The sequence below is a fragment of the Oculina patagonica genome, chromosome 2 (genome assembly GCF_052425735.1).
Source record: "Oculina patagonica isolate OP01 chromosome 2, crgOcupat, whole genome shotgun sequence".
NCBI lineage: Eukaryota > Metazoa > Cnidaria > Anthozoa > Scleractinia > Oculinidae > Oculina > Oculina patagonica.
In genome coordinates this window covers 1974262-1981472 of record NC_135759.1, presented here as the reverse complement: position 1 = coordinate 1981472, position 7211 = coordinate 1974262, and the positions used below count along the sequence as shown (strand labels likewise).

At 36.1% G+C, this 7211-nt stretch overlaps 1 protein-coding gene across 4 annotated transcripts in view; it reads right to left on the bottom strand.

Moving 5' to 3' along the window:
• LOC144642601 (octopamine receptor beta-2R-like) overlaps nt 1-4694 on the bottom strand; it is a 26652-nt gene extending 21958 nt beyond the window's left edge. The window contains exons 1-3 of one of the 4 annotated variants that reach the window (XM_078501604.1): nt 4581-4694; nt 4029-4108; nt 1068-1145 (exon numbers count right to left, since the gene is read on the bottom strand). The gene's annotated coding sequence lies outside the window, so the exon portion shown is untranslated. Of the gene's footprint in view, nt 1-1067; nt 1146-1422; nt 1439-1491; nt 1524-4028; nt 4109-4146; nt 4416-4580 lie in introns of those variants that run through there. The other 3 variants (XM_078501606.1, XM_078501605.1, XM_078501607.1) reach the window with 3 other exon arrangements.
• Nucleotides 4695-7211: the final 2517 nt, after the last annotated feature.

The following is a 7211-nucleotide window of genomic DNA, read 5'->3' as shown; positions in this document are numbered from 1 at the left end:
TGATGTATTTTTGTTGTGTAGCACATTGTTCGTTTGTTTGCCAACGGAAAATTAAAAGCCTTGACCCTCTTTGGAGTTAATCTCTGTTATAGCTATTTATCTCGGCAAGAAAAGTTTATATATATTCATTGTGCAACTTGATCTTGCCATTGAGTAAGGCTCGGGGCACACGACTCCCGCACATAAAGTTTCCGTATCCACGGGGTCTTCTTATTAAGTAATTCCAGATTAAAAAAGACCATGTACCGTATTGTCTTTCAGCAGGCACGGACCAACAACAATATTGGTAATAACGAGATGTCCGTAAAGTGGATTCGACTGAACACGTTTATTATCCGTTTTTATTCCCAAGTGAATGAGTGTCCTTACCACACAAGGTTTTCATATTTTGCAACAAACATTGCATAGTGTACGAAAAAACAACAAATTCACGAAAAAAGCATCGTGACATGGAACGGTTAGTTATCGATATAACCAGTGTTGAACATCGGCGTTGCATGAAAGTCGGTAAAACTATACCGATAGTATCTTTAGATTAGTGACAAAGTCTGAGATTTAGAGAACTTAAACTATATTAGATCGGATTTACTGTTATTTGCATTTCGCACTTGATTCTGGCCTCCCGCAAAGAGAAGACCTTTTTTGTACCTTAGAAACGTGGTGTAAGGTCAAGAGAAACATGACTATCAAAACCACAATATTTAAGACGTTATTTTTTTTTCTTTTGAAGAGATGGTGTTTGTATGTATGCTGGATGTCGGTGAACTTAAATTTTTGAAGGGTGAAAAGAAAACTCACACAGTGTAAGGAGAGATTAAAATCGACGCGAAGCATAATTGAATTTCTAGAATGTCCATTTCCTATGCCTCGAGTCAAAACTTTTCCCGAACTTCCTTTCCACGGATTTCGCATTGAGTTCACTGAAAATAAATTTCCGCTTAGAGCTAAGCTAAGTAGAAGCCTGGCATGAAAGCAGCACGAACATTAAAAATGGCGGTGACTTAATTGTAATTTACTTTGTAATAAAACCCGAGAAAAATAAGAAATAAAAAAATGAATTGACTTACGGATTGAATCCCTGATGCACGATTTACTTAGTGGTCAGCTGTAGCCAAAGTCCCGAAGATGGAGCAATTCTAGCAACCCTTTGAAAACAAGACAACAGTGTGAAAATACAGTAGAACATTTACCTTACTTTTTGGCCTGGCACGTTTTGCATATATCATGTAAATTTTCATCGTTTTGTGAAACAAGGGTCGGCGCTGTATCTTTCCATCTACGATCAATTAGGTGCAACAATGGACACCACGACCTTTGATATTTTTCCTTTTGATGTCAGCCGTGGGTGCGCATTTAAATTGAAAAGTGTCCCTTGTGTTATTTCCTTACTGGGCCATGAATATTTCGAAGACGAAAGTATACCTTTCTTCGTAATAAAACTAAGAAGACATTTCCACCTTAGGTCTCTTCTACGCCGATTTAATTTCTCACCTGAACGGTCCTGTCAGTTTCGTTAAGCTTATGTTTGCCAATCAAGACGGAGCGCTCAATGCAGGTATATTATGTTGTCAAAATCTATTTCTTGTAATAACCGGATGAATTTTTAAATACTTCCATGACGATGAAATTGAGTCGGTGCTCTCTATTTTGATTGTTTCTTGTTTGCTCAAGGCAGGAAATATGCCGGGCATGAAAAACAAAGCGCAGCGTTATTGAAATTCATAAACGCTTTGATCGAAAATAGCAGATGACATTTCTTTTCTAAACGTTTGTTGTGAAGCCATTATAGTCACTTGTTTTCTTTATATAAGTACCGAATTGCTAGTTAACAGATCCTGTGCCGATTGGGACATGCAGATTCATTGCTTTGGCGAAAGGACGTGCTGACAGTATGTCAATTTAAAAGCCATCAAAGCCCTTGAGGTCTGAGTGTATTGTAAACAGAGCGAAATTGAATTTACGTTGAAAACGACCAGTAAACTAAGATCACAGTAGGTATTAATCATTATTTGCTGTGCTTTCCAAATGTGAAGTCGGCTGGTTTTTATGTAGTTATTTGATGCGATCTTTTCTCTTTTTCTTCGATTTCGTTTGGTCTTTCGTGCCAAATACTACTGCTTGCTCTTCGAAGTTATCGCTGGTTATCGAAACACCCGTCAGTTTTGATGTAAATTGAAAATGCACATTCTACAAGACAAGGTATTTGTTGCCAAGAAATAAAGCACCAACACTTTATTTTATTGCTGTCATAAACGACTGCATAAATTATTTTCAGGTTGGGGTCTGTCGTTGTTAGCTATTGTCGGTAACTCTAAAGAAAAAATAAAAAAATATCCACGAGGCTGATAAAAAAATAGATCCTGGATTTTATCACATCGCATCTTTCTTACAGGCTTTATCAGTAAGGGCAGTCTTCGTAACTAAGGCTTAGGCTTATGAAAGTGTTATATCAAAATTTAATTCATTTTCCTGATCTTAACTCTCTTTTTAAATGCGGTTGATGCGAAATAAAAGTGAGATTCGTGCAAGTGAATCTTCATGAAACCTACAGTATATATCCTTTTTTTAAATAAAGACTAGACCAAAGTCGAGGGTCTTACCGCATTTATCTTTTTGAAATGTAAAAGGCGTGAGAAATATTAAGTGAATCGAATGTAATCAGACATAATTTTCTAAGGCCAGTGTGATAATGGTTGTCACAGCGAAGATTGTTAAGGTCACTTTTCGCGTTGCTTATTGGCTAACACTCTTGATATCGTCGGGCATATCGTTCAACTCAATTTTGCAGTGATTTATAATTACTTTGAGTAAATTACTTGCATTTTAAATTTCTTTGAACATCTTATAAATAAAAGTGCTACCATTTCTTAATTCGAGAAATAGTAAAACCATGCATGTTTTGACAAAAGTTCTTTCAGTGCGATTGCCAATTCTAAGATTTGTGGTGGTGGCGAAATGCAAAAATTATAATTAAAAAACAAAAACCGAAAAACAACAGTTTCTGTGATTTCTTCTTGCTATTCGCCAGGTTTTTTTTTACGTTAAAACTTTGAAAGAGTCGATTTCATGCATAGTATGTTAAGATAACATACAATAATCTAAACAATTATTCATATTTGATTGCTTTTTTAATCGACTTTTTAACCGTATCAATTTCAAGAAACTAAGTGGTTTCGATTATTATTAAAGACTGCCGGCTAATTTCCGATCCTCGCTTGTTAGACTTGGAAGATCGATTTTATGCATGTGAACCATCTAAGGCCTAAGTTACCATTCTTCGGCTGGGCCTAAATGCTGTGTAAATTCCGTGGGCGCACTCTTTACGAAAGCTGTGTGATCTTTTGGACAATGACAAACAATCTTTAATATATGGCCATTTAAAGTACAATAATGCACATTCATAGTTGAATTGCCCGTGTAATCCCTTGTGAATAAACGTATTTAAATCGAAAACAAATCAAAGCAAAATGAACATCGGTTATCGATCGACACATGAGAAGCGCTTCATTGCCTTTCAATTTCATCTTCAGGAAAAGAACAACGAAGTCTACATGAACATGATATAGCAGGATGGCAGAAAGTTCATTAACGCTTATATTGCCTCTTGTATGTGCTGTTTATCATAAGAGAGTGTTTGTTTACTTAAACGTTTTTTAAATGGAATCACTCTTGCTTTCAAATTAGCATTTTGTATCGACGCCAAATATCATTCCGTATGATTTTCGTCTATCGTTATATCTCGCCAATGGCACTTGCTTTTGCAAGACTACGATCTTTCTGGTATTTGCGATTGACTTTAACTTGCCTGTAAACTGGTCAGCGCCGTCGTCCTCACGAATGAAAGCAGTTTAGAAATAGTACTAGTGGTAACCACAGGTTAAAAAATGCGGGCCTTGATCGCACGTAACAAGGTACTTGTTCTCTAGAGGCGTTTTGTGAAAATGAGAAATTGTGCTTTTAGCAGCAAATTATTATTGTAAAGTCAATATTTTTATAATAAAATAAGCTGAGATTTAAATTATAAATACCCCTTTCTCTGCAATAGCTGCTGAAAATGACTATGTTTCTTTGGTAAGGACTTCGCGCTAAGGACGTCTTGTTAGCACAACTGTTCAAATACAATAAAGAGTACGTTTAGTTTCTCACCTCAGAAGTGTTCAATTAAGAGCGGTACTTTAACTGTTGAAGAGCCTTTGTGTAATAGCTAGCAGGGTACCATACGTGCTCGATAACAAAAACTTTTGGATCAACACTGAGTGTGATCACGATTTTAACTTGTATTATGTTAAGGTCAAACATTAAGGATACCGCCGACAGTACATAATCGATGTCATCTACTTCCTTTAGTAAATGCCAAAGAGGAAAAACTTTCAGTGGTCAGCTTTCGGATTGAAACGGATGCACGCGTTCCTAACCTCGTTTGATGGCTGGTTTGGGCGAACTCACGGGCTTAACTAGATAACGTTTTCAACGTTAAATAAGTTACTATAACACCAACACGCCTCGAGGCGGCTCGCTCACAATAAGCTTTCATCGTCTCCGGCGTTTAGTTCATTAAATAAAATGATCTTTGAACTTACTTTTTTCTTTCTGTCCGCGTAAAAACAGCTTCAACTCTGTTGTCGACTTCTATGCCTTTCAGAGAGTTTTCTTAAACAACACTTCGCTAATTCGGTGTCTCCGTTTCAGCGATTTTTCAAAACCTCGTTTAATTGAAAGAAAGCATTTTAATGACTCATTCTTTGTCTTTATAAATATTTGTTTAGTTAAATTAAACTATATAAACATCCTTTGAGTGCAATAAATGAAGTGATTAGAGTGCTCGCTAGTTTAGAAAGGTTCCGTTTCGATAGCAATCTAAAAAGCTTGGCGTTTCAAAGACTCTCTAGTTTATATATGAGCGGCAGAGTTTGTCTGTATTTACTGATGTAAGATAAAGGGAGTAACGCTTAAATTAAGCAATTAGTGTCAATTTGAATTGCTTTCCGTTATTGTCATAATAATTTTATGCAGGCAAATTATCGTTCTTGTATAAAAGATAATAATGGTGTCGTTTCCATTACTGTCGAGCTTTCAGCAAAATGTTTAATATTTGCCTCATTCTTCGCCTTTTCGTTTATTTGTGCAGCAGAAATAACAGAACCATTAAAATCATCATGTTTTTATTTTCAGACGACAGAATTGATGCACGACCTTTAATGTCAGTTCACACCTAATCATTTTTTTGATTCGGCAAACATTTCTTCAGTAATGTAAACAGTTCTACCACCGCTAATTGGGTCATTCATGTGAATGTAAAAGACGCGACCATTTCGGCTGGGCAATTTCGCGAATTGTTAGCATGCTTTTCGCTTCGTGAAAAAAATTCTCCACTTTCAAGCGAATGGGAAACAGATTTACAGCGAACTGAAGGCTTTCATCATTTTAATTACATTTTCTTAACATTGCTGGCCAATAATGATAATGTTACATGATGATGGAGTTAATATAAATCAACTGTTGATGGCTCAGTTTTAATTAATAAAAATAGAAAGAAAGAACTTTCTCGATACCTTTTCAACAATTTTTATGTATATTTATCACATAACCTAAATGCTGTAAATTGAGATCGCTGTAAGGTATTTCACCTACGCAATTCAAGAAATTTAAGAATGACATTCCTGTTTTTATTGATGTTTGAGTTTGGCAGAGAGCGGAATGATGGAAAGTGAATTTTTTGTTACAGGTTGTTGAATATTTCATTCCAAGTTGTTTCTAAGATTTTGATAGTACATTAGTCTTCATTCGATCGATGGCTTTTAGTTTCCTCCTTACCTGTCCACCGTACAAAAGCTAATGTAAAGAGAAATTTCATGTTGGCCACTCTTCCGGATACAAAGTGATACACTAGCTGTAACGTTTGTTATAAATATGGGCGATTGGCGGGCAAGCCATAGAGACGAGAGACATGTTTTGTCAGCTTGTAGATTTTTAAGTGTTAAGATCAGACAACAATAACTCCCCTAAAAAATCTAAAAGGGGTGGGAGGAGGGAAAAATATGACTGCGAAAGCGTACTTCCACCGGTAATAGCGGAGCTCCCGTGCGCACAACGGTGCCCCATACCTAAGGAAATTTGGTAAACCCAAAGATTTTGATGGTCATCCACCACTTGCACCACGCGTGCGTAAACTGAGCCCTCTACCTTAAAAAAGAAATAAAGAGGGAAAAATTGAGTAGAGTAAAGTAAGGAAATATTCAAGTGAAATAAAAGAGGAAATAACCATTCTCTACCAGTATTTTCTTGTTTGCAATATCTATATATTAGAATCAGCTTTATAAATAATGATAATGCTGATTTTTTAGCCACCAAGCTACCTCGTTGCCTCATATTTCTACGGTAAATTATTACAAATGTACATTGTCGAAACTAAACCTTATTTGATAAAAAATAATAGCAACCGTTTTGGATTTCCCCTGGGGCCGCCATGACCGTCATATGCTTGGTAAGGGCAACAGATTCAAAAACGAGCATCGTTTGGGAGATGAACTGAATAAACGTTAAAAAATAACCAATAATTAGTATTTCGGATTAACATTTATTCGATTTTTTAACAACTTTTTGTTTAAAAAATACAGAGGAGTTTTCCTTTAAACGTCCGACATAGCCAGATTAAATTTAATACGAGAGACTGAAAGTGGCGTAACAATTTTCAGTGCAAACTTTACCAAATACGGTTCACGAGAACAAATGCAGATTATGCGTAATTAAAAAACACATACCAATATTGTTGCTGTTGTTGTTATTTTATTATAAACAACGCAACCGCACCGGTAGAGGTAAAGTATTATTTGCCTTTGCTATTCATGTTTGCATCGAGTGCAGCTTGGCATTATCATTTCGATGTTAATGGAGAAAGTAATCAAAAAGAATAAAACATCGCTTTGGACGAACAAGGTGGATGAGAGGGGATGTATCCCGCAAGATTTTAGTATGTCGTTTGACACGCACTAAAGCACAAAAGCACTCAGTGCTTCAGAGAATTCCTCCTGTGGATGTCTCTATATTTTATGCCGCGAAAACACATAATTTAAAAGTTTCTAATCAAAACGACAAAACAAGTTTTCTCGCTTTTCCTCAATCCGGTTGCGTTGTGCTGCTGGAATATCAAAATTAATTCCAATATTTCGTTCCCCCTGCAATACTATCAGCGTACAAAGGTACTATATTCC